The sequence below is a fragment of the Choloepus didactylus genome, chromosome 8 (genome assembly GCF_015220235.1).
Source record: "Choloepus didactylus isolate mChoDid1 chromosome 8, mChoDid1.pri, whole genome shotgun sequence".
In the NCBI taxonomy this organism is placed as follows: Eukaryota; Metazoa; Chordata; class Mammalia; order Pilosa; family Megalonychidae; genus Choloepus; species Choloepus didactylus.
Genome location: NC_051314.1, coordinates 67092465 through 67116812, shown reverse-complemented (window position 1 = coordinate 67116812; position 24348 = coordinate 67092465). Strand labels below are relative to the sequence as shown.

The 24348-nt window shown below is 38.6% G+C and overlaps 1 protein-coding gene and 1 pseudogene across 1 annotated transcript in view; one reads left to right on the top strand and one right to left on the bottom strand.

The window, feature by feature from the left end:
• Nucleotides 1–24348, top strand: part of RASSF3 (Ras association domain family member 3) — a 69987-nt gene that overhangs the window by 11754 nt on the left and 33885 nt on the right. The window lies entirely within an intron of this gene.
• Nucleotides 6558–22613, bottom strand: LOC119541560 (annotated as a pseudogene).

The window sequence follows — 24348 nt, the reverse complement described above, 5'->3', positions numbered from 1 at the left end:
GTCTCATTTTGCATCCCCCTTTTGGTCAAGAAGATTCTCTCAGTCCCATGATGCTGGGTCCAGATTCATCCCCAGGAGTCATATTCCGCATTGCCAGGGAGATTTACACCCCTGGGAGTCGGGTCCCATGTAGTGGGGAGGGCAGCGAGTTCACCTGTCGAGGTGGCTCAGTTAGAGAGAGAGAGGGCCACATCTGAGCAACAAAGAGGTACTCAGGGGTATCCACGGATTTTGAAGTGCACCTGCAACTCCTCTCAGGAAAGATGGACTTAACACAGAATCACAGTGCAGCCACACTAGGAATACCGCATTCACTTCTTGCTGCTAGACCTCAAGGAAGACAATGTAACATCCGGTTCTACAGGGCCATTGTTTACTTTGCATATCTGGGTTAAGGTGGAAATACTGGGTCATCCCCCTGGCATGGCCCATCAGATTCTACAGGGAGGAATAACCTGTGCCCACTACCAGAGGCTCCCAGAGCTGGTGCCATCTTTCCCACCGCTGGGCAGCTCCCCTGCTTGTTTTTGAATTTTAGTAAATTTAGGGCCAGTTTTCCAACCACTCCTGTAGAATTCAGGGCAACTAGGTGTTGAAAAAAGGATGGTAGGTGGGATGAATTAGAAACCCCATCCACTAAAGATAATTTTTATAATGCTTACCTGCAAGCTGATTTGTCGTTTGTTGAAAATTTGCAGTTAGAATGGAATCTGGCATTTAAGTCTTGGTGCTTAATCTTGTTGGTTGCTTAATCTCTTATGCTCTGATTAACTCCTGGTTTGTCAGCCCTGATTTAATTTTTTCTTTCAGAATATTTTTTATCAAATGAAGCTTTTAAAAAGATGTGAAAGCGTTGTTTCTGATTTAGGATAGATTATGATCCTTCCCCAGTCCCCATATGTTTAGACAGCTCAAGAAAGTTTCCTCAGAAAATTTCTCAAAAAGGCTCATTTGAAGGAATATTTTTTCATATGTTAGCTAAGCTATGACATTTATGTGAATATGATATGAATATATGTTCTCAAAAAACAAACAAATTTATGAAAATAGAAAACAACATAGCTTGTGAATTACAGAGGAGGGAAAGTACCAATACTAAATGAAGTTCAGCATTCCAGTTCATAAAGCCTTCCAAGGGAATTAAAATTCACTTGATTTTACTGGACTTTAATTTCAGTGGAACTTTGCGAGGAGAAATTAAACTAACAGAAGTTTTATAGGTTTAGGCCTTAAGCAGATCTGGGTTTAATGGCATGGCAGAGGTGAATTAAGATGTACTGACTAGTGAGTGATTTCCCAGCTATGGGAAAATGTAAATATTATGTAGATGGTTTAAATAAGCAATAATATTACAATTGTCCATTTACGGCCTGTTTCTGTTTAAACAGACTGTGGGTTGCTTTTTTCTTGCCCGTTTTCTTTTGGAGGGAAGTTACTGCCCTATCAAATCTTTCTGAAATTTGAAAATTGCTCTCTGGCTTTTCCTAGTGACCAGCTTGGGTCACGTGGTGCTGGGGTTTAGCTTTCCGGAGGTGCCTCTGCTGGGCCCAGGTGGGGGTTTGATCCTCTGCTGCCCTGTTAGCTTCTGCTAGAGGAAAAGTGTTCTGCTGACTGCGCCCAAAGCACAACCATTCCTGCCGTTTGGTGGAGAAGATTTGGGAGTAGGTCATGTAGGAGAAGGGGATACCTTTCAAAAAGGCAAACCTGGCACCAACATCAGCAAATCAACTTAAACTCCAACCCCACTGAAGGCAGATTTCCGTGTTCTGTTAGCCCTAAACTTACTGTTACTGTGGATCCTGGTCTTATGAAGTGAGGGCTAAAAACTTCCTTAATATTGAAAAAAAGGGATCTCGGTGTTCTTCTTACAGTTTTAAAATGAATTTTACTATGAGTCTTGATCATATGAGGTGAGGGCTAAAAACTCTCAATGTTGGAAAAAAACAGGAACCGAATTTTGTTATGGGCTAAAAGGGGATGTGTTCTTAATTAATTAATGGGTTGAGTGATTGCAAGCAGCTTTGTAAAGCAGTCTGAGTTTAAATCAGTGCTCCACCAGTTACTAGCAGTATTATCTTGGGCAAGTCATTTCACTTCTTTAAGCCTCAGTTTTCTCATCAGCACACCTGGCAAGTAATAAACAATAATAAATGCTAGCAATTGTTGTTTTAAAAGTATCCTACCACATGGGATCATGTGCCTCTTTTCATCTGAGGGTACTAGGCTGTATGGAGAGCTGACCATAGTTGAGACTTGAAGTGAACTAGTAGAGTTTAAGGAGGCAGGAAATTAGCTGTGTCTTTTTGAAGGCTTTAGAGATCAAAATGAATTGGGAGTTTCAATGTAATTGATCAGGGAGCTTCATTCATTCCTGGAGTCATATGTATTTTATTATTTTTTGTTTAATCTTGCTGCTTCACTGTGGTGGCTTTGTTTTCAGTTTCCTCCTGACCTAGCCTGAGGCCACCTATCACGAGTCTTAACTAACTTCTTTTTCATTCAAAGCATGCCATTGCATTAAAAGAGAATCATCAGAGATACGAAAGTGTAGCTCCTTTGCCCAAGAATTTATGTATAAGCTAACACATTGTACCATATTGTATGAGGATATTTTTAACCTCCTCTTTTTTCCCTCTTTCATCTGCCTGACTGCAGGAATGTGGCTGCACAGTTTTGCTCAGTGCTTGTCGTTTGACCCTGTGACAAATTTTGCCTCTTCCTCGGGGCTTTCCTTTTCCCCTGAAGGTCTAAACTGCCATGTGCACATTGTGTAGGGACTTAGTCACTGTCTAGTTTCTGGTTTACATAAGATCAAATCAAATGAGCTAACATCTGTGAACAGTGTAACGTGCTGCAAAGGGGGAAGCTGTTGCTCCATGATGCTGAGGCTGAGGCCCTCCAGGGCGGGGGTCTGCAGTTCTCTGAGCACCCACCCACAGAGCCATAGGAGATTTCAGTGTGCTGGATACATTCACAATTTGGAATGTGCTGGAATAAGCTTGCTAATACAAACTTTGAATGCAGGCTGAGTGAGTCATGTGATCTTTTGGCTAACTCCTCAGAATTCATGTAGACGGTAAAACTGGTGTGATTTTGGAATCTGGTGGGAAACCTCTTCCTGTGTTCTGGATGAGCCTCTGGATTTTTCATATTCCTTCTCCAACTCATTTCTTTGGTTGTGGGTTTCTTGTTATAAATTGGTTGCGAAGACTGGCTTTATTATTTTTATTAATTCTGAATGCCATTGTGAGTATTTTCATCATTTTTAGAATTTTTAACTGGACTGAGTACTCTTATGTAAATGATATCATTAGCTAGTAATTAATATAAAAGGCTTGGAACACTGCTTAGCATATAATAAATGTTCCATAAAGGTTAGTTATTATATTTATTGGTATATAGAATAATTACTTAAAAGCAACTTGGTAGGAGCTTTCACAAAGAGTGTGGTTCAGTGGAAAGTCTGGGGATCTAGAATTGGGAGACTATCTTGGTTTTGGATCTGTCACTTGCCAGCCATATGAGCTTTGAGCAGGTGCCTTGACTTCTTTGACTATCAACTTCATCTTTAAAACATATAATAGAGGGTTAAATGTGTGGAAAGTAGTAGTAGATTATAAATTGCTATGTAAAGCAGGTATGACAATATCACAGGTGTGTTTAAACATGACTTCAAGATTTTCTCCACTTTCAGTATATGTCTTTTCTCTTGTAAATTGATTGTAAATTCCCAGCCTAACATAGTGTTGGACGTAACACTTGATGAATAGTTGTTGAAAAATGAAGTTATGTGCCCATCACTTTCATGTTTGTCCCTTTACTTTTATCTACAAAGTGGTGATTTGTGCTCTTTGGGCAATGTATGGCTAAGCAGCAAATTTAAGTTACTTTATGAATTGAGTATGGTGTTATGATGCACTCTGCTTTGGAGAAAGATGGCATTTGAGCTTATTGTTGGATACATCAGGGGACTTGAGTAAATTTAATTTTAGAGCTTCCAGATTATCCTGTCTGTGAGCTTCTGAGGGCAGACCATGTCTGTTGTTCACCGCCATGCCTTCAGTGCTAGCGAGGTGCCTGGCCCAGAGGGGTGCCCAGTGGATATTTGTTAATTGACCACCTGATTTTCATTTAATTAGACTTGTGGCAAAATTATAATCAAGAAAAAGAAATGTGTGAAGGCAGTGAAACAGGTTTCTTTTGGTTTCATGGGGAGTAAGAATAAAACAAACAATGGTAATAGATTCTGAATTCATGTGAAAGTGAGACATGTGAGCAGAAAGGGAAATAGATTCCTCCGGGCATGTGGGTACCAGGGTTCTGGGCCTGGTCTTTTATTTTAATCTGCAGAGATAACTTTCGGTGAGTTAACATAACCACTTGGGGCTTTAGTTTGTTCCTCATAGGCTCGTTCCATTCTAAAGTTTGTTTTTGACAAATGAATAATTTACTCTGGAGCTGAATTACTGATTGCAGGCAAAGTAGCAGCAATAGTCTTGGAAGAGATTCCATGAAATGGATTGAGATGCTAAAGGATCCACCTAACAAATTGGTTTGGAAACAACTCTATTAGGTTATATTCGCTTGGGTGGGGAAAAAAGTGATTAGTCAGTGTTGTTTGAGAAATGAATTTTGTAAAATATTTGTTTTCCTAAGGAGGGAGTGACTTGGGAAAGAAACCCGAGGAGGTCATAAGTGGTATACTTAATTCAGCCATACATAGTACTCACAAGAATGGGTTTTGTGCAAGCCGAAGTGTATACTTAATTGTTTTGAATTTCTATACTGTAGGAGTTATAAATTTGAAATCAAAAACTACTTAAGAAGCCACAATACATCCCAGAGTAATTTGGGCAGAGAATAAAAATGTATTTGCAAAGCCCCCTTGAGGGACTGGGGGAAAATGGAAATATTAAATTTCTTCACCTGGGGAATCCCTGATATTCTCACCTGTATTGGGGACTGCCAATTTGGAAGTCCGAGCCCTCGATCTTGGGGCTTATGAAGCTTGTTACTATAAAGGAGAGGTTAGGCCTACTTATAAGTGTGCCTCAGGGTCTCCCCCAGAGGACCTCTTTTGTTTCTCAGATGTGGCCTCTCTCTCTAAGCCAACTTGGCAAGTAAACTCACTACCCTTCCCCCTATGTGGGACATGTAAATCTCCTTGGCAACGTGGGACACGACTCCCGGGGATGAGCCTGGACCCAGCATCGTGGGATTGAGAAAGCCTTCTTGGACCAAAAGGGGGGAAGTGAAATGAAACAAAATAAAGTTTCAGCGGCTGAGAGATTTCAAATAGAGTTGAGAGGTTATCCTGGAGGTTATTGTTATGTGTTATATAGATATCCCTTTTTAGTTTTTAGGGTATTAGAATAGCTAGAAGGAACTACCTGAAACTGTTGAACTGCAACCCAGTAGCCTCGATTCTTGAAGACGATTGTATAACTATATAGCTTACACGTTGTGACTGTGATTTTGAAAACCTTGTGGCTCACACTCCCTTTATCCAGTATGGACAAATGAGTAAAAAAATGGGGACAAAAATTAAATGAATAATGGGGGGTGGGGTAGGATGTCTTCATTTTTATTCTTGTTTTTTTTGGAGTAATGAAAATGTTCAAAAATTGATTGTGGTAATGAAGGTACAACTATATGATGGTACTGTGATTGTAAACTGTGGGTGATTGTATGCTATGTGAATATATCTCAATAAAATTGAATTAAAAAAAACTATTTAAGAAAGAGCTCCCACAGCAATGCCACATTCTTCAGAGACAGGGCAGGATGACTGTGTGAGAGTCATCTGCTTAATGAGCGTCCGAGGTCCGTAGTGGTAGTTCAGCCACTGTGCTTCCTGGAAGGATGACTGATTATGAGTTGGTGCAGCATTTGGAAGTGAGGAAGTGTGTTCATTTCCTTTGGAAGATCTGATTTATTCTTTTTGCTTCTAGTGTCTGCTTTATTCCAAAAGGTCTGCATATACCCTTGCAAGATAAATCTTCCTATAATACTTCTTTTAGCAAGTTAAAATCTTACTATAAAACTCCAGTCTATTCTCTAATACAACATGTCCACACGTGAAGACTTTCAGAAGTTTCAGGGCCTCTACCTCTGGTGTATAATGCCTTTCCCAGCCCATCCCCTCCATTCTCTTGTCCTGGAGCACTCAGTTCAAAGCTCATTTCTTATGTCTTGTTCTCTGATTGTTACAGGTGAATTTATGTTTGCCTTTCTGGCAAGCATGGAAAGTCTTGAGGGTTAGAGACCTTTACTTTATGCCGAATGATTTAAGAATATGGTGATTAACTTGATTCATTATTGAGACATCATCTTTCCAGGGAAGGATTATTTTAAGTCTGAACAATTTATTTAGAACTTTCCTCTCATCTGTTTCTAATTTCGTATATACTCTAGGGAGTATTTCAGCAAAAACTTACAGAGAAAGGAAGGTATTTTTTTTTTTTTTTTTTTTGGTAAGCCTTGAGGAATTTTTATTTAACATAATGAGAAGCTTAGTAATGTATATTAAAGACCATGTCGCACTCATCTGTAGCTTCTCAACTGTTTTTATGATGATAACTCTGAGATCTGGAATGTTACTGAAAATGAATGTTTTGGTGTTTGTGCTTTAGTTTCAGAATTGGTGTAGCTTTTGGGAGATTTATATGGGGATCTTGCTGTGGAGCCAGAATTTCTTCCATGAGAGATGATTTTGGTTATGTTCCTGAGCTAGTCTGCTTTTGAGGTGACCTTAATTGTGATTTTCCTATTGACTTGGACCTTTTTTGTCAGGACTTGGACCTTGGCTGTCCTAGACCCCAGATTTCTTCATGAGTTCTCTATTGCCCTTGCTGAGGTAGACTGCCTTGGTAGTGATACTAGCTGAGATTTAGACTGGCTATAAGAAAATCGTCTGTGTTGGTACTCTGTAAGGAGGTATCAGATTGCCCCCTGTTTCTACCTCACAAAGAACTTCAAGCTCTTCTTTCTTGGGGCTTCTTGATCTCCTATGATCAGTTTGAGAACAAGGGTGATGTACTTTGATTTCATTTGCCCTGGCGTTTTGCTATCACCTTGTGCAAACTAGTTCAATTTGATGGCCACATACCCACTTTCTACTGAAGTTATAAAGAACATCTTCAGCATCATGAACATTTTTGAATGTGACCAGCCCCTTCTTTTGGGTAAACAATCTATCAGATTTTTCACCAAAAAATCAGCATGCAGAAGCTTTTATTCTCCATGTCACTTGATCTTGGACCTTGACCTTTACTCTTTAAGGCTTGCAACATAGACTTTATAAGGGATGCAGAACCAACAAAACCAGACTTGGCTTTGACTCTAGAACTCTGAGTAAATGTAGGAAGGCTAAGTCTCAACCTGGTGCTGGCTTTGCCTTTTGCTTGGTAGAGCCTTCTCTTCTAGTTCTTTCTATCTGCTTCTACTCACCCTCTTTACTCCTTAATGCTTGACCTTTAGGTGCTTTTTTCCCTGCTTTCTTGGTCAGTGCTTGGTCTCTAGCTAACAGGTTGGTTCAGACTCCCCAGTACTTGCTAGGCACTACAGACTGCTTTAGATTTTCTGGTGGTGTCTGTGACATTCCTGACAAAAAGGAAGGTGTTGGGGGCCTTGAGGGAGACATGACCGCTTCCCCCTCTGCCTCTATGTCTGCCTGCTGCTGTCTAGCTCTTTCCATCTCCTCTTGGTGCTTCCACAGTAGCTCTGCTGGCGGTGGTGTAACCGCCGCAAGGTAGTTTTTTAAAATTGGAATTTTAAACATTTTTGAAGGCTTTTTGATCACTTAAAATGACATACATATAACTCTAAAGGAATTCAAAGAATCGTTCCTTTTACCTGAAGAGTCTGGAGTTCCGTGCTATTCTTCTAGCTAGAAAGGAACATGCTTAAATACATACTTAGAGGAAGTTTTGTTTTCAGAGCCATGGAAATCATAAAAATTATTTTTCTAACAGGTCCTCCTCTTTTCATTAAATGTATCCTACTCTCCCTGGAAGTCTGTGGTGTGTTTTGGATTTGGAAAATGTGTGAGATGATAATTTGAAGAGAGGACTGATTTAGTTAGGTGCTCACATTTCGTGCTCATATTTTAATAGGAAATGTTGGCAGTATGAAATGAATATTGAGTTAAAATGGTTTATGTGAACTAAAATGTTGTGTTGGTGCAAGTTCCCAGATCCTAAATGTTACAGTTGTTAAACATTATTTGAAGTATCTGAATTTACACATAGGTATTCCATTCATTTAGGCACTCGATTTTAACAGCTTTAGGGATCAAAAGGGAAAATATGGGCTGAACTATAGAACTAATCCTCCAGATGTATAATTTATGTCACCAAAAATGATAGAGATCTAATAAAGTTTAAAAGCTGCTTGGAAATACTGAACTGTTCTTTGCAGCTATTAGGACATGTGATATCCAGTCATGTCTCCTTCAGGAGTGAGCTCTAGCAGTCCTAGTGGCTGTTTAGTTATTGAGTAGAATGAAGGCAGTGACAGTGGGGATAAAGTGGAGGAGGGGCCAGGTGGAGATATAGGTGGATTGAGAGGATTTAGTGACAGTGAATGTGGGTATAGGGGTTGTGAGACAGAGGGGAGTCAGGGATGAATCTTAGGTTTCTGGCTTGGGTAACAGGGAAGGTGGTGCTGTTATTTAGCAAGAGAGGGGATGTGGAAGAAAGATCAGATTTGGGAGGGAGAATGAGTTCAGACAATGGATGACACAATTCAGCCTGTTGATAAATGCTGAATGAATGAGTCTGGACGTGTGGATTTTGAGACGTGTGTGGAGTATCAAAGTTTACTGGGTTCCTTGTCCAGAAGGTAGACTTGTCCTGGAGAGAGAGCTTTGGGATTTGTTGGAACTGTGGGATTGGATACAGTCATCTGGGGTGTTCAAAGCGGGAAGGGGTCTTTGGACAGAAGCATGAGGATGCCAGTATTTAATGGATAGGCGAAGAAAGGTGTGTCCACGGAGGCAACCAAGAAGCCCTGGTAGAGCAGGAGGGAGTGGGCATCCTGGAAGACGAGGTTGGGGCAGCCTCAAGAAGAAGGGAGTGGTCATTGTGTACAAGTGCTGCAGAGAAGCTGAGGAGGACAGGGGCGAGTTATTAGGAGACCTGTGGAGACCTTGAGAGTCTTTTCAGTGAACTGGAGAGGCAAAGCCAGACTGTAGTGGGTGGAGGAGTGACTAGCAGGGAGGAAAAGGGGAAAGGGAAGTTGAGGTGTTCTTTCAGGAAGCTTGGCTGGGAAGGAAAGGATAGTGTGATAAAATGAGGAGGACATAAGTGCAAGGGAGGTTGTAGGGTTGTTGTGGTCACTGTTTTTGCTTTATTTTTAGACATGAGAGACTTGGTTGAAAGAAGGGATACAGGTGAAAGAGGGGATTATTGAAGGAGATGTCTGTCTTTGTAGTGGAAGGGATGGTATTTGCACCGCAAGTGGAAGAGGGCTGTTTAGAAAGAAGACTGTTCATTGTGGAGAGCAGGGGTGGAGTTAAATTTAGAAACCTGTAAATAATACAGGGGATGTGGTTAGGAGTTTGAGTTGATGGGCAGATGGAGATCAGTGGAGGAGGTGGGTATGCCTATTTGTGGAGGTATGTGGCAAGAAACCTACAGAGGCGCCCAAGCAGAAGAGGGAGTGCTAAGGTATCCAGACAGAGAAGCAGTTGGTGTTGTGGCTGGAGCAAAGGGTGTTGCTGTATGGGTGTGGTGAGAAAGGAGGGTTGGGGCAGGCTTTGAAATGTCTTGCTTGCAAGCCCCAGGACTTTGGATTCTATTGTGGATAAGGAGAAGCCGTTTAAGAGATGAGGATTCCAGAAGTTGAGTGGACAGATTGGCATCTGATTGAACAGGTTCTGGGAGCAAGTGAAGGAGAGGAAAGAGAGGAAGGAGAGGAAAGTGAGGAAAGTGTGGAAGGCGGCTGAGAAGTTGGTGATGCAGTTGTGGAAATAGAGAACACAGGAGAACAAGAGGCAGGTTTGGTGAGGTGGTGAAACAGTTCAGTTTTGGACACATTGACACAACATCTGTGTAGCATCCAGCTTGCAACTGGAATCGGAAGTCTGAAGCTCAAGGCAGAAGAGGTCACAGCTAGAGACAAAGATTTTGGAAGCATGAGATCATCATCCTTGAAGTGGAAATGGTTACGATTTATTTGAAAGAACAAGAGAGAAATTAATCTTTATGTGGGCATGGACTGTAGAACATTTGAATATTAATTTTAAAACTTTCTTGGAAAAACTAAAGGACAAATGGGGTGGGATGGGGGGATGATTTGGGTGTTTTTTTTTTTCACTTTTATTTTTTATTCTTGTTCTGGTTCTTTCTGATGTAAGGAAAATGTTCAGAGATAGATTGTGGTGATGAACGCATAACTATGTTATCATACTGTGGACAGTGGATTGCATATCATGGATGATTGTATGATGTGTGAATGTATTTCAATAAAACTGAATTAAAAAAAAAAATTAAAAAAAAAAAAACTTTCTTGGGAAAGTCTTTGACCAGAATGTGCATGTGCCCCTCCCCCCCCCCAAAAAAAGCTCAAGATAATGCAACAAGATAAGAATAAATTAGAAAATAAAGAAGTTGCAACAGAAATGACCTGGCTATGTTTGTTGTTTCCTATCAGGTCAAAATCTGTTTCTTCAATCCTTTTATTTAGTCTCTTTGGTATGAGACTTCAGAAGACTGATAGGGTTGCATTTTGTGAAAGGCTGTGACGATAAAACATTCTGTCTTCTTGAGTGTGGTATCATTGCAGTATATTCCATGCTTTGGCACTAAGAGATACCAAGTAGTTAGATAAATATTCTAATACAATGTCTAGAGATGGATTAAAGAAACAGTGGTTTATATCTCTTTTGAGGAAATGGGCTGATGACAATTTATATTTAGCTTAATACTGATTTGTAGAGCCTTGCTTTGGATCTGCCATAAGTCTGTATTTTTCTGCTTTACAACAAAAATGTGTAAGTAAGTAATACTGTTGTTCTGTGGAGATGTTAATTAAGCAGAAGTAAATGCTTTAAGTTCTCTGGAATTTCCAACAATGTGGTAGGCTTAGGGAGATGAGTGATTTGGTTTGTTTTCCCAACTCCAGGCTACTTTGTTGAACTACCTGTACTATTCTGTTTTGATTGAGTGCTGCAGAAGAGAGATTACCATTCCTGCTTTGTTGTATCAACAGTTCAACAAACTTTTATTGAATGCAGGCTCTATATGCCCGGCTGTGCTTGATATTGGAAATTCAAGGAGGAATAAGCCAGTACCCCGCCCTGAAGGGACCACTGCCTGGTAAACAGATCATTGTAGAAGCCCCTGGAAGAGCAGTGAAGACAGCTCTGTTGATAACAGCCCCACCGGGGTTCCTGACAACAACCCCGTGAAGTGGAGCACACAGAGGTTAAAAAGTAGCTGGAAAACGGAGGAACCAGGATTAGAAACTGGGCAGTCTGGTGCTAGGACCCACACTTTAAAAAAGTGATGAAGAGAATAGGGGACGCTGCAGTCCAGTTAGGGTGACTCAGCAACATCCTCAGAGATTAGGTGATGTGAATTTAATGCTGTGAACTTGGAGCTTGGGCTGGGGCTTAGGGGCAGTGGGAAGGGAAACTTAAAGTTAGGGTTAAATTAAACCTGGATGGACTAGTCTGATGTTAGGTGGTGGAAGGTGAGGATGGAGAGGGAGATGGAGACCAGATTATGGAGATAGGTAGAGTGTCTCCATTTATATCAAGGGTTACGATGAAATCCTTAATATATTTATAGTTTTCGCATGTACTGCACGTTTACTGTGGACATTCAGAAGAACCCTAGGACCTTTGAGTTTACAGCATTGGTATTTCCATACTGATTACATTCATTATCATTTAAAAAATATATACATGTACAACATGGGATTATATTCAGAGTCATTCACAACTCCGAAGAAGTTGGGAAATTCTGCGTGGCCTATTGTAATTTAAAAAACAATCTGTAATTAGTAGGCCTTGGAAACATGTTTCAAGTAGAGGTAAAGTGAAAGAAGGCGTTCTAGAGACTCTGTGAATTGTTGCATGTTTGTTTTCCTCTCAGATCAGAAAGGAAATTAAAAGGACCTGGGAGAGTTCCAAAATAAAAACAAGTCACACACACACTTATTGGCACATTGGGATTGCTCAAATGTTTGCAGTAATTATTTCTGAGCACAGACCATGGAGCAGAGCTTTGTACTACATACAATTGGGGTATCATAAATGAATCCTGCTTCCTCCCCATGAGGAACTGTCAGTTTTTATGGGAAGGCTAACATAATATGATGCAATTTGTAAACAGTAACAGAAACTGTATAAATGAGCACAAAGCAATACAAAAGAGGGTAAAATAAATACATTTAGGAGACCCATAATAATTCTTTTGATTTATTTGTTTGTGCAATGGTTGTTGGACAGTGAGCACTGGGGAGGCTGAGTAGAAAAGGGCAAGTCTAATTAGGAACACCTCCTTAAGGTGGTGGGAAACTTGGATTTGAGTTTTGGAAGGATAGACACGCAAACAGGGACTGAGGTAGTGTCTAATTTTTCTGTAGAAAAAGTATTGCGGTGTATGTTTTGAAAAGTTTTAGGTTGCCTCAACAGCTTAAGGAATTTTATACACATAAAATGGCATGTGTCTGTCTAATAGGGATTATCTCCAGGGGTAGTTGGGTGATATGAGTAGTTTCCAGAGACACTCAAAGTGTATCTGTGAGATTGGGATAACTAAAATTAGGGTGTTCATTTCCATTCCTTTTACTTGTTAAATCAGAAGTTTCTGCTAGAGAGTCTAAGACTACAATAGAAAGGAAATTAATTTTGGACTGTTATGTTAACAAATATAAATATTCATTTCTTGAAGCAGGCAAAAATGCTAGATAGAAATGTCTTTCTTTTTATTATTATGAAGTAATTCAGACATAGGGTAATTATAAGAAAAAATATGAATATCTCTTGAGTCACCCATCCAAAGATAAAACATTGCAGATACAACTGAAGCCCTGGGGTCTTACTTCCTGGCCCATTTCCCTCCCTCCCCACCCTTTCCCCAGAGGTAACACCACTATCATGACTTCATTTTATCATTGTTATCCATGTATTTTATAAGTTTACTTTGCATCTATGTATATATTCATAATCAATATTTTAAACTCGCTCAAGTGGTGCCATATTATACATTTTCTTCTGCAGGTTGCTTCTATTGCTCAGCATTGTTTTTGAGATTAATCCTTGTTGCTCTAGTCCATTCTTTTAAAAGGACATAGTGTGTCCTTTTTCCTGTTGCTGGACATTTAATTATTTCCTCTCTTTTTCTTCTACCACAAATGATATTGCAGTAGACATCTTTATGTGTTTCCTTTTGTATGTGTGAGAGACTTTCCTTAAATTACTACCTAGGAGTGAGATTGTTCAGCCACAGGGGAGGCAATATGTATCCTCATGTTCATTGAGTGCTTTCTGCCTCAAGTAGATTCATTTCTGTCTTTGGAATGGGAAGCTTGAGGATAAGAAATTATTTCTTTTTTTAACTTGTATGCTAATATTTTCTTGAAACTGTAATGGAACTGTGAAGAACTTGTGGTTGGTGGGGTGGGGAAGAAAATGGAATACAGAATAGGTAACATTTATTATGAGTTAGTGGTTTTAAACTTTTGAGATTTATGTAAAGTACCATTTAATTGAATAATACATAGTTTCAAATCTTCTAGGATCACAGTGAGCAACTCTGCAGAAAAGAAATTCCTAAATTTAATTGTTTCGCTATATCAGTGCCCACTTGAAATTTGACATTCGGTGAGTGTGCTTAGTGGGGCAGGGATGACTTTTGAACAGATAATACAATTTTTGTGGCATATAAAATTTCTATAATTCACTTAAAAATATCTTTTTAGAAACTATCATGTTTCAAAGTGATGAAATAGAAGTGAACAGATGCTTGAATTAGGAAGAATGGCATAAATCACGATGAGGTCTTTTTGAAATAGCCTGGTGTGCTCTTTGGATGAAAGAGAGTTCTGTTTTCTTATCCTATTCTTCTCACTCAAGTTGCCCAAGCTTAGTGTTTCTCTTTGAACTGGCTTTAGGCGGATAAAATCATATTTCCTATCTTTTTTAGAACTTTAATGCAACTTGCCTCTTCATTAAGGTCCTAAAACAATTTGCTATTATGGTGTAGTTGCTTCTCCAAACATGATCACGTTTCTGTGGGGGCAGATTTTATTTGCTACTGGCAGGATTCAATAAGCGAGAATTCTGGATCTTGGCTACAAGTTCTGTGATGTGTCATTATGGGCAAAGGCTTTTGGAGGGAATGCCAACATGAAATAACTCCTTGCTGTCCTTTGATGAAGCAACGAGGGGTAAATTTTGTATTCATGTAGACTTAATGCAAGTAGATCACTGATATATTTGACTCATCTGAGGTTTCTGAGGACTTTTTATATTCTCCTCCAATCTTCCCCTGGTTTGGACTAGAACTTTGAAACATGTGATGTCAAAGTTGAAAACAAATGGAAAACCCATAGAAGCGGGGTCTAGTGAGTGTACAGTTATCAGACAGGGTTTGAGAAGTCACAGATTCCAAGGGACAGTTAAGTAATTAATCTGTTCTTGAATGTCACCTTTTCTTATTTGTAACCTCCATTGTGACTCAGAAGTACCTAGTGATTCTTATCCCTATGCTTGGGATTAGCTAATTACAGCTAATTTCTTGCAAATTATCTTTTCTACCACATTAGGCTCCCATATAGGATGATTAAAATGTCCCCTGGTTGAGCTCACCTGATTATTTTGTTTGGTTTTACTCTGACTCTATCAGTTTATCCTAAAGAAAAAGTCCCCAAGAATGTATGGAAAGATTTCTTACAAGAAAGCTCATCGAAAACATTGTTTTTAATAGTGGAAAATTTGGAAACAATTTAAAGGTCCGACATCAAACCTGTCATATAATGTAAGAACAGATAATATACACATTGAACTATTTAAAATTATTTGTGGGGTATAGTAGTTAAAAGTATAGATTCTGGATCCAAACTACATGAATTCTCATCCTGGCACTGCCACTTAAAGCTGTGTGACCTTGGGCAAGTTTCTGAATGGAATTGATAATCGTAACTGTTAATAGCCCTCCTGGGGTTGTGGCTTTTTTGTTTTGTTTTGTTTTAATGCATTTTTTATTGTGAACTTTAACACATATACATAACAGTGATAACTTCCAAAGTACGATTTAACATGTAGTTAGAGAACAAATTTCAAAGAATGTTATGGGTTACAGTTCCACAATTTCAGTTATTTCCATTATTGTAAAATATGACATATATATAGAAAGGTGTTAACTTTCGATGTACATCTCAACAACCAGTTATATAGGTAATTTCAAAAATTGTTATGGGTTACAGTTCCACAGTTTCAGTTCTTTCTCATTGTGAAATATAGTGTATATTCAGAAAGGTGAAAACTTTCAAAGCACAGTTCAACGAATAGCTATTGTCCTTGGGTTGTTTTGAATGTCAAATAAGTTAATACATGTAAAATGCTTAGGACATGCCTGGTCCATTGCAAAGGCTCAATAAATGCTTAGTTGTTATTGTTAAAATATTTGATGTACAGATATTCATGAACTATTGTTTTAAAATATAAAACATCATGTATAGTGTATCATTAAATGTAAGAATACAAAAAAAATCTGGGAGAATCTCCCTCTCTGGGTGATACGGTGGTATCTTTTTGCATCTGTTTTGCTTCATTACCTACTGATGTCCTGTTTTGCTTTTGTCATAGAAGCAAAAATTGCATACAAATTTTATTCTGGGGTCTTTACTGGCTGTGTTTTTGGGTAAAAACACCTAGCGTTTACTGAAAAAGGACAATTTGATTTTTCATTTCTCATTAGAGTTTCCTTTATTCCCTGGTGATTGACTAATTACATAAATAAAGATTCACTGTGGTATGTATAAAGTTGCATCGAAAATGTACTTTCATACGAAGGCAAATTCTGAAGGGAACCCTTAAAATTGTATATATATATTTAAATCTTATTGTGGTATTTTGTTATTCTTACATATAGTTTCCTGTTCTTTTGCTTTTGCATGTTAACATTGCTGAAAATAAATATTTTGCTCAGCTAGGCTAGTTAAACCAGATGGAGTGGTGGATATAATTCAAGGAAATGGCCTAAACAGTCATCGGTTAAAATTGCATTAGAAAACAGGAGCACTTTGAGAAGTGTTTATATAAGGTTAGGGAGTTAGGAATATTCTAAATTCCCCATGTCTTTGCTGTTAAAACTTGAAATAAAGGCAGAGAGAATGAAAGAGTACCTGAGGGGTTGGGAAGGAATGAGGACCAGGGAGCTTGGTTTGCAGAGACCAGTAGCAGCAAGCTTCAGATTTCTCTGGAGTGTCGTGTCATCTTAGTAGATTTTGTAGTTTTCTTAGTAATATCCGTTTAAATATAAATATGTGTTCCTCTAAATTTTTATATTTATCCTGTAACTTCCAGTATACCTTGGAAGGCTCCAGAAGTTTGTGTGTATGCTAGTGTGAGCAGCAAGGCCTAGATAGCTTGAGTATTTTCTTATGGATTAAGGTAGAGATTGTTTCTGGCTTGCATGCTTTGAGAGAGCTTCTTTGAGCCCATTCAACAAATACTGACTGCCGGCTGTACTGAGAAATTTTGAGGGTGGACAGAAATGGGCAAGTAATTAGGAAAAACAGTTATTAAGTGACGAATATGTGCTGTCAGCATTGTATGAACATCTGGTCTATTTGCTCTGCATTCTCTGCAGTGCTTAGTATTGCACTTAGTATTGGGTAAAAACACCTAGTGTTTACTGAAAAAGGACAATTTGATTTTTCACTTCTCATAAGAGTTTCCTTTATTCCCTGGTGATTGACTAATTACATAAATAAAGTATTTTTGGATGTTTGATTTTTGTCTTCAAATTAGGTACTTGGGAGAAGGCTTTTGCTGAGTATGACTTAGATGGGATGAAGATAAATTCCCAATGTATAACCATGTGGCTTGGCTCAGCACTTACTTAAACATGCTGGTGGTTGCAAGGATAATCAAAAAAAATTATTTAAACCCGACCCATCCAGTTTTTCTTTGAAGCCAGCCTTGTAAAAAATTCTTATACAATCATGCTTATGTTCCCCCATCATACTCATGCCAAATTATTAAAAATCACTTCACTTCACAATCCTATAGGAAATTTCCTACTTCAGAAGGGTTTAGTGTTTGGTTTCTCACCTCCCCATTTCCTTTTCTTGTAGTGAATATGGAGTGGAAGACCCAGACAAAATATGTTTCTCTGTACATTCTGAGGATCTAATAACAATAACAACAACTGCAGTGTTTAATGAAGGCTTCCTCTGTGTCAGTCCATTTGCTAAATGATTTGTTAGCTCATTTACCCTCCATCACACCCTGAGGAGGTGTAGGTTCATTTTACAGATGAGCAAACTAAAGCTTTGAGAGGTTATGTAATGTGCCCAAGCTCATCCAGCTAATAAGTGAGGAAGCTGGAATTTTAATCTCGGTCTAACGTCAAAGCTCAAAATGAAGCTCCCTCCTTATGATTATTGGTTTGTCAGTAATAATTTTTTACCATTGTAACTAAGTTCTTTCTCCCTCACCCTCCATCCTGGTAAAAGATAAATGAAACCTGTATTTGTTCTATTTTCAAGGTTGTTTTTAATCATAACTTTAGAGAAGTTCTCTTAGACCTTTGAGGGGTATAAAATAGAATGAATGGGAAATGTAGTGTCCAAGATTAGAAATGTGTATGGCCAACTATGACTTGGAAAGATGCAGATGAAGTGCTGTGGCTGTGGGCAGACAGGCACTGTGTATGGAAGAGGTATTCGGGCTGTGCTTTGAAGAGTGGCTGGACCGCAGGCATGTAGGACTGAGGGTTGGGCCCAGGGCAGGGGGTGGATGGAATCTGTGCCCCAGTTGCAGATACGTGAGTTTGATGGGAGTGTGGGACGTATGGCAGGCATAAACTTGGTGACTGGTCCCCAGATCTGGACAGGTCAAGGAGGCTGTTGAATGTCTGGCTGCACAGCCTTTGAGATATTTTGCTCTTTGGGCAGCAGTATGGCAGCATATGGAGGTAGAGGCAGGTGGAGAGTTTGCAATAGCATATTCTCCATGTGGATCTGAAGGTTGAAAGGGAGATCGAGGCTGGAGAAAATAGATGTGGGAGTCATAAAACTGGTCATAGGAATCATCTGAGTGTGGATGGAGTCTTGCAGCTAGGACTCTTAGAGTAGTGAGGTTAGCCAAGGGTGGGTGTTAGAATTGCTTATAAAGCTCTTGAAAATACATCCACCCAGCTGACCTTGGAGCTTGATTGGTGATTCTAGTGCACATTTAAATGCACATTCCTGGAATTAAATTCCTAGAATTAAAAAATAAAAGTTAAGTCCTTAATTTTTGATAAATTTATTATTTGAGCCTGTGGGTAGTAACTATTATCCGGCTCACCCTCCCAGGTGTCACCTGCAGATTTGATGAGCATTTGATTGTCTCCATGCAGAAGAGGAAGCATTGCTTCAAAGCATGGCTGAGGCAGCCCTCATGATGACTCCTGTGATGTGTTTAGTTATGATCTTATTGAAAAGAAAATTCAGTTATTTAATCAGTATCTGACTAATGAGTTGTCCTTAGCATGCTAAAATAAGTGTTGCTTTTTAATCCAAGCTGATGTAGGAGTTTCACAGAAGCCTTTTCCTATACTGTAAAGAAGCAGTTTCACTAAAGTGATTTGCTAAATGTTTTGGATTTTTCATGTTGATTTTTGCACGTTTTTAAAATACATCACACTCATTGGAAATCCGCTACACTGAGTATTATTTACTTTTAGTCACACAAACTCTGACTGGTGCATGTAAGATTGTTCGTGTAGCAGGTTCTTTGGCTTTTGCCTATACTACCACTACCATTGACTTTTTATATGCTTATTATAGCTTTGCTATGTTTGATATAAATAGATTTGGATTTGAGATTAGTGTTTGAAAATGCCATCTAGCCATATATAGAGCTCACTTATTAAGGTTATGTTATTGCATTTTCAGACACTTAAATCTAATAATAGAAAACAGTCTCTTAACAGGCTGTGCCTATCTCTTGGTGCCCCCTCTTTTTTTAGATTGATGCCTACATGTCAGGGACTTCTGCAGTTCACCTAATTTAAGGCCCAGTCAATAAGAGGACCATAGTCCCTGGAAATGCATGCATTAAAAGGCTATTTTCAAGGCACCATTTAATGTTTAATTGTAGATTTGGTGATTCTTATGTATGAATTAAGCATTCTTATTTTGAATGATTGGAACTGATATTGCAGTAGTTACAACAATAGACCAATTGAAGTTTAAATATTAGATCACCATGCTTTTCAATGAGTGGTAGTTTCCTTTTCATTTGTCAATAGGGGTGAGGAAGGGAGGTATCTTGGTTATATTTATTTTTATTTAAATTTTTATTAATAGAATGCTGAGGTTCTAATGGCAGAATTAACATTGCAGTCTTATGGTTCCTTGACTAATGTAGTTTTCTTAATCTGTATTTTTATTTTGATTTATAGAACTGGATCTACGAGCTCTTTAAAGACACTGTCCATTTTAAAACTTTGTCTTTCACAGTGTATGCTACAGCACAGTTCTTGCTTTTTTTCATGACAGGCACTCGGACTTTGTTTACACATCCTAGAACTACATGTAGATATTATGTCCATTTTGTAGAAGAAATAGATGGACTTTTTTTTTAGCTTGTGATGTCCCATTTTATATTGCTTCATTTAAATAACATCAGGATTAAGAATACGTATATATATATATATATATACACACACACACATAAAATGAAGTATTAATATTATCAAATAAAAGCATGTTATCAAATAAAAGCATGTCTTTTATTGCATTTTAACTTTTTATTATGTAAAAATAAAAAACATGCAAAATTAAGAGAATAATATAATAAACCACCATATGTCATTATCCAGCTTCAACAGTTATGAACATTTTGCAGACATGTCTTACTCATCTCCCCACCAGCAACTGCCACCATATTTCCATATTCCCTTTTCTAATTTTCTTCCTTTTGCTTCCTCCTTTCCTACTCTTTCCCACTTTCTCCTGCCTACCCTCCCTCCCTCTCTTCCTTCTGTCTTTCTTTGGATTATTTTAAAGCAGATTAGACCAACTTCATTGATTCCTTTACTCTCACTCTTCCTCCACTCCCCCCATCGGACACCTTTTACTGTTGTTGATGATAGAATTTTTACTTGGTGAGGGTTTATAACTTTCATTTTCTTTCTGCAACTATAATTACCCCATTCCTTCATCTTAGTTCTATATTTAAATGTCTTCAATACTCAAACTCAGGCCTTTTAACACAAACCTTGCAAGAGTTCTTTGTTTCAATACATCAGTTGGTTGATTGATTTAATTTTTAGTAGCTTTTTCAAGAAGGGGCTCATAGGTGACCTGTACTTGTTGGTTTTGGTGGGAGAGAGGCAGATGTCTCTGTGCATCAGGTGGACAGATCTACCCCAGGAGGCGAGGGGTGGAGAGGAGAGTCCTGGGTTCCCAGATGGGAGCTGGCTCCTGAAATGTACAACTTAGCCACGGCTGTTTCTTCTTTTAAAACGCTTTAATTTTAAAAATACAATGCAAAACAAAATGTTACTGTTTTTGGAATATATATCTACTTTTATTTTAAAAAATAAGAAATTCTTTCATCCCTAACTGCAAACTTAAATTATTGGAAGAGGAAGAGATCTTGGGGTATGCCTAGTAACAAAGTTGCTGACTTTAATGTTTACTGGGAAGAATTGTTTTTGAGGTTATTTGTGTTATTTGTATATATGTGTTTGATGATAGTAAACAAATATACTGGATTTTTAAGTACTTGCTAAGTACTATGAAAGATGTAGAAGTATAAGACTATCAACTAGATTATAAACTTTAAGATCTTATTAATGGGAAAAGGAGTGGGCTGTGACTACTAATGGATATGGGGTTTCTTTTTGGGTTGATGAAAATGTTCTATACTTAGATTGTGTTACACAACTCTGAATATACTAAAACCTTTCATTTGTATACTTTAGGTGAGTGAATTTTATGGTTATGTGAATTATATCTGAATAAGGATGAATTATGTTTTTTTAAATGACCTTATTAATGAATTTGTGATACAGAGAAGTTTCCATAATTGCTTGTGATTTCCTGCTTTCCCTTTTCCATTCTCAGATCTCTCAAAGCAGTGGCAATGAAAGATAAAGAACAGTAAACTTTCTTATCTTCTGGTGGGGGTGAAATGCTGAGTGGCCCCGAATTTGTGCAAGTTAAAGTTGTTTACACAAACCTGAGTCTGTAAGCCCAGAGATAAGAAAAATCACTCCAGGTTCATGGCTCACTGGGGCAAAACCCTACCAGACGGATTTCCTGATGTTGGCCCCTTAATTTGTAGACCATTCTGGGCCGTCAAAAAAGTAGTGGTCTAGAGTAAAACCACTTAGAAGATTTATGTTATATATATGAGTATTAGTCAGGGTTCTCTAGGGACACAGAAGCAACAGGAGACATCTGTAAATATGAGATTTTATAAAAGTGTCTCACATAACCGTGGGGATGCACATGTCCAAATTCCATCAGGCAGGATACACGAGTACAAATTCCACAGGGCAGGCAGCGAGCTGGCAACTCTGGTGAGGATCCTTGATGAACTCCTCAGGAGAAGCTGGCTACCTGAAGAAGAAATGAAAGTTCTTTCTTTTCTCTCTTAGAAGTCTTCAACTGATTGGATTAAATCCAGCTGACTGAATTCTCTCCTTGCGGAAGACACACCCGTCCTTGATGTAATCAGTCACAGCTGCAGCCAACTGACTGATGATTTAACAAACCAGCCACAGATGTCCTTGCACTAACCGTCAGGCCAGTGCTTACTTGACCAGACACCTGGGCACCATCACCTGGCTAAGTTGACACACAAACCTAACCATCATAGGATGTTACCACAATTTAAAAAAATTAAAAGCACACACACAACCACTTACAGGAAAAGAGGATGGGACCTGTATATTTAGATTCTCTACTAGACCAGATACCTTTCTATCTTTCTTATTTATAAACATCAAATAGTTTTTGTTTTCTTTTCTTTTTTTTCCCCATGATAGCCAGTATATCTCCAACGTAACAATTGACTTTCTTCTCTGATTTTATTAACTGCTAAGAAAGAACCTGGCTTCTCCTTGAGTCTTCTAGTCCACAGTCATTTCTTTTAAATTTAATTTTTAAAATTGTGATAACAAAATTTGCCTCTGGCGCCTTTCTATGGCGTCGCCTCTGCTGCCGCCCCAGTGTGTGCGAGGGTTGGCGCAGATGCTCCGCGCACACCTCCACCTGCACTCTCCGCCTTCTTTCTCAGCCCTTCTACGTGGAGCATCTCCTGTGTTCCAGAAACTGAGCTCAGCCCTGGGTGTGGATAAAAGGGTGTCTCCAAGGAGTTCACAAGCCGGAGGGTCGTTGGGGAGACGGATTTGCTTTTTTAAAGGAGGGTCACCTCGCATTGCGCTCCGCTGGTAGAACTGCGCATGGGTGACACTATTTCGGTAGTACTTCCGGGTGACACAGCATGATGTCTGGAAACCTAATTTAAAGTGGTAAAATCAACCTGTGGTGAAATTTGATACCTGCAGAAGTATTTAAAAAGACCAAATGTCTCTAACATAGAAATTCTTCAAGAAGAAGAAGAAATCCTCGTGGTAGCAGAGGGTCTGTGCTTTTTTTGTGAAGAACCGCCAGGATGAAGTAAGTTATTTGATGACTGTTGCCTGAGGCAGCATGAAAACAGCCAGTTCCTTAAGGAATTGATGGGCTAGTCAGTAGAGAAGACTAAAAGACAAACACGAAAGAAACCATGTTATATAGAGCAATATGTAAACAAGTGAAAATTAATTTATTAGGAACATATTATGGAAGTGAAGTGTGAAAGTCAGGCGGGTCAGTTACCAAGATCCCAGAGGCTAGTTTCAAAAAACATTTCACAGTATTGTTAGTTTTTAGAAAGAGATGGTTCTCAGAGGCAGTCTCCATCTGTTCAATTTTTTACTGGGGAGGAGGAGATGTGAGACGTGGAGTTCAGGGGGGACTTGGGGTGAGGATGTGGTAGTTTTGGAACAGTTTGAAGTACAAACTAATTTCTTGGTAAGATTAATTTCCTCCTGAGTTAAACCTGGACTGTGATCATTCCCTTCCTAGTGAAAAAGTCAAAAGCAAACTGGACAAGCTTGGAAGAACTGAGCTCCTAGCTCCTGTGTTGAATTCCCAGGCCATATCCTGAGTACATATATCCCAAAACTGGACTTTAGGATAAGGAGGTTATCAGTTTTTGTGGATTGTCTTCTTTTAGTTTGAGGTTTGCAAATTTTACAATTAAAGTAAATCAGGGTTTTTATTTTCCAGTTAGTTTTCCCCTTTGGGACAGGAGGAGGAGTGGAACAATTCAGGATAAAGTGAATTTTGAAAGGAAGTTTGGAACAGTTAAGGTGCTAAGAACTAAATTATTTAATGTAATGTTACTGGAAACCTATCATTTTCAAGGAAAGGAAAACTAGGAAATAGTCATACTAAAAGTGACACTTCTTTCTTTCCAGTTGCTCACAATTCCATTATCTTCAATCAGTTACATTTAGGAGCCATTGTAATAGGCACTTTAAAGAAAATTATTGAAGAGCTACATCTTTAAATGCTTAAGGTTGTGTACTACTGAGAAGTTTATGTGGTCAGTATTGTGAGAAAACTATTGCCTGAACCTTGCTTGTTGCTATTTCGGACAAATACAACTTTCTACTCATTAATAAGGCTAACATTTTTTCAGTAAGTTAATTTCTTGGCCTTAAAGGAGACGGTCACAAATCTTTTCTTAAAAAAAAAAAAAAAGTAATGACTAAGTCATTTGTGTTTTCCTTATAAAAGTAGGGAAATTATTTCTTTTTAAAATATATTTTTTCCCAATGAATAAAATAATACATATGCAGTGCAGAAAATTTGGTAATTAGAAAAAAATGGAGAAAATTCTGAAAAATCTCTTCTTCCTTGCAGGCAGTCTTATTGCATCTTCTCTGGTTTGGATAACAAGTTTGTGGAGGACTTGTCAGGGCAAAGTTTCCCTGCCTCCTCCCTTATCTCTTGAATTTCGACCCCATGGTGTTCCTTCCCCACTATATTCCTTTTTTTTTTTTCCCCACAGGTGCACAAGGAGCTTTATTATGAACTTGATAAAAATTACATTCAGTAGTTTTG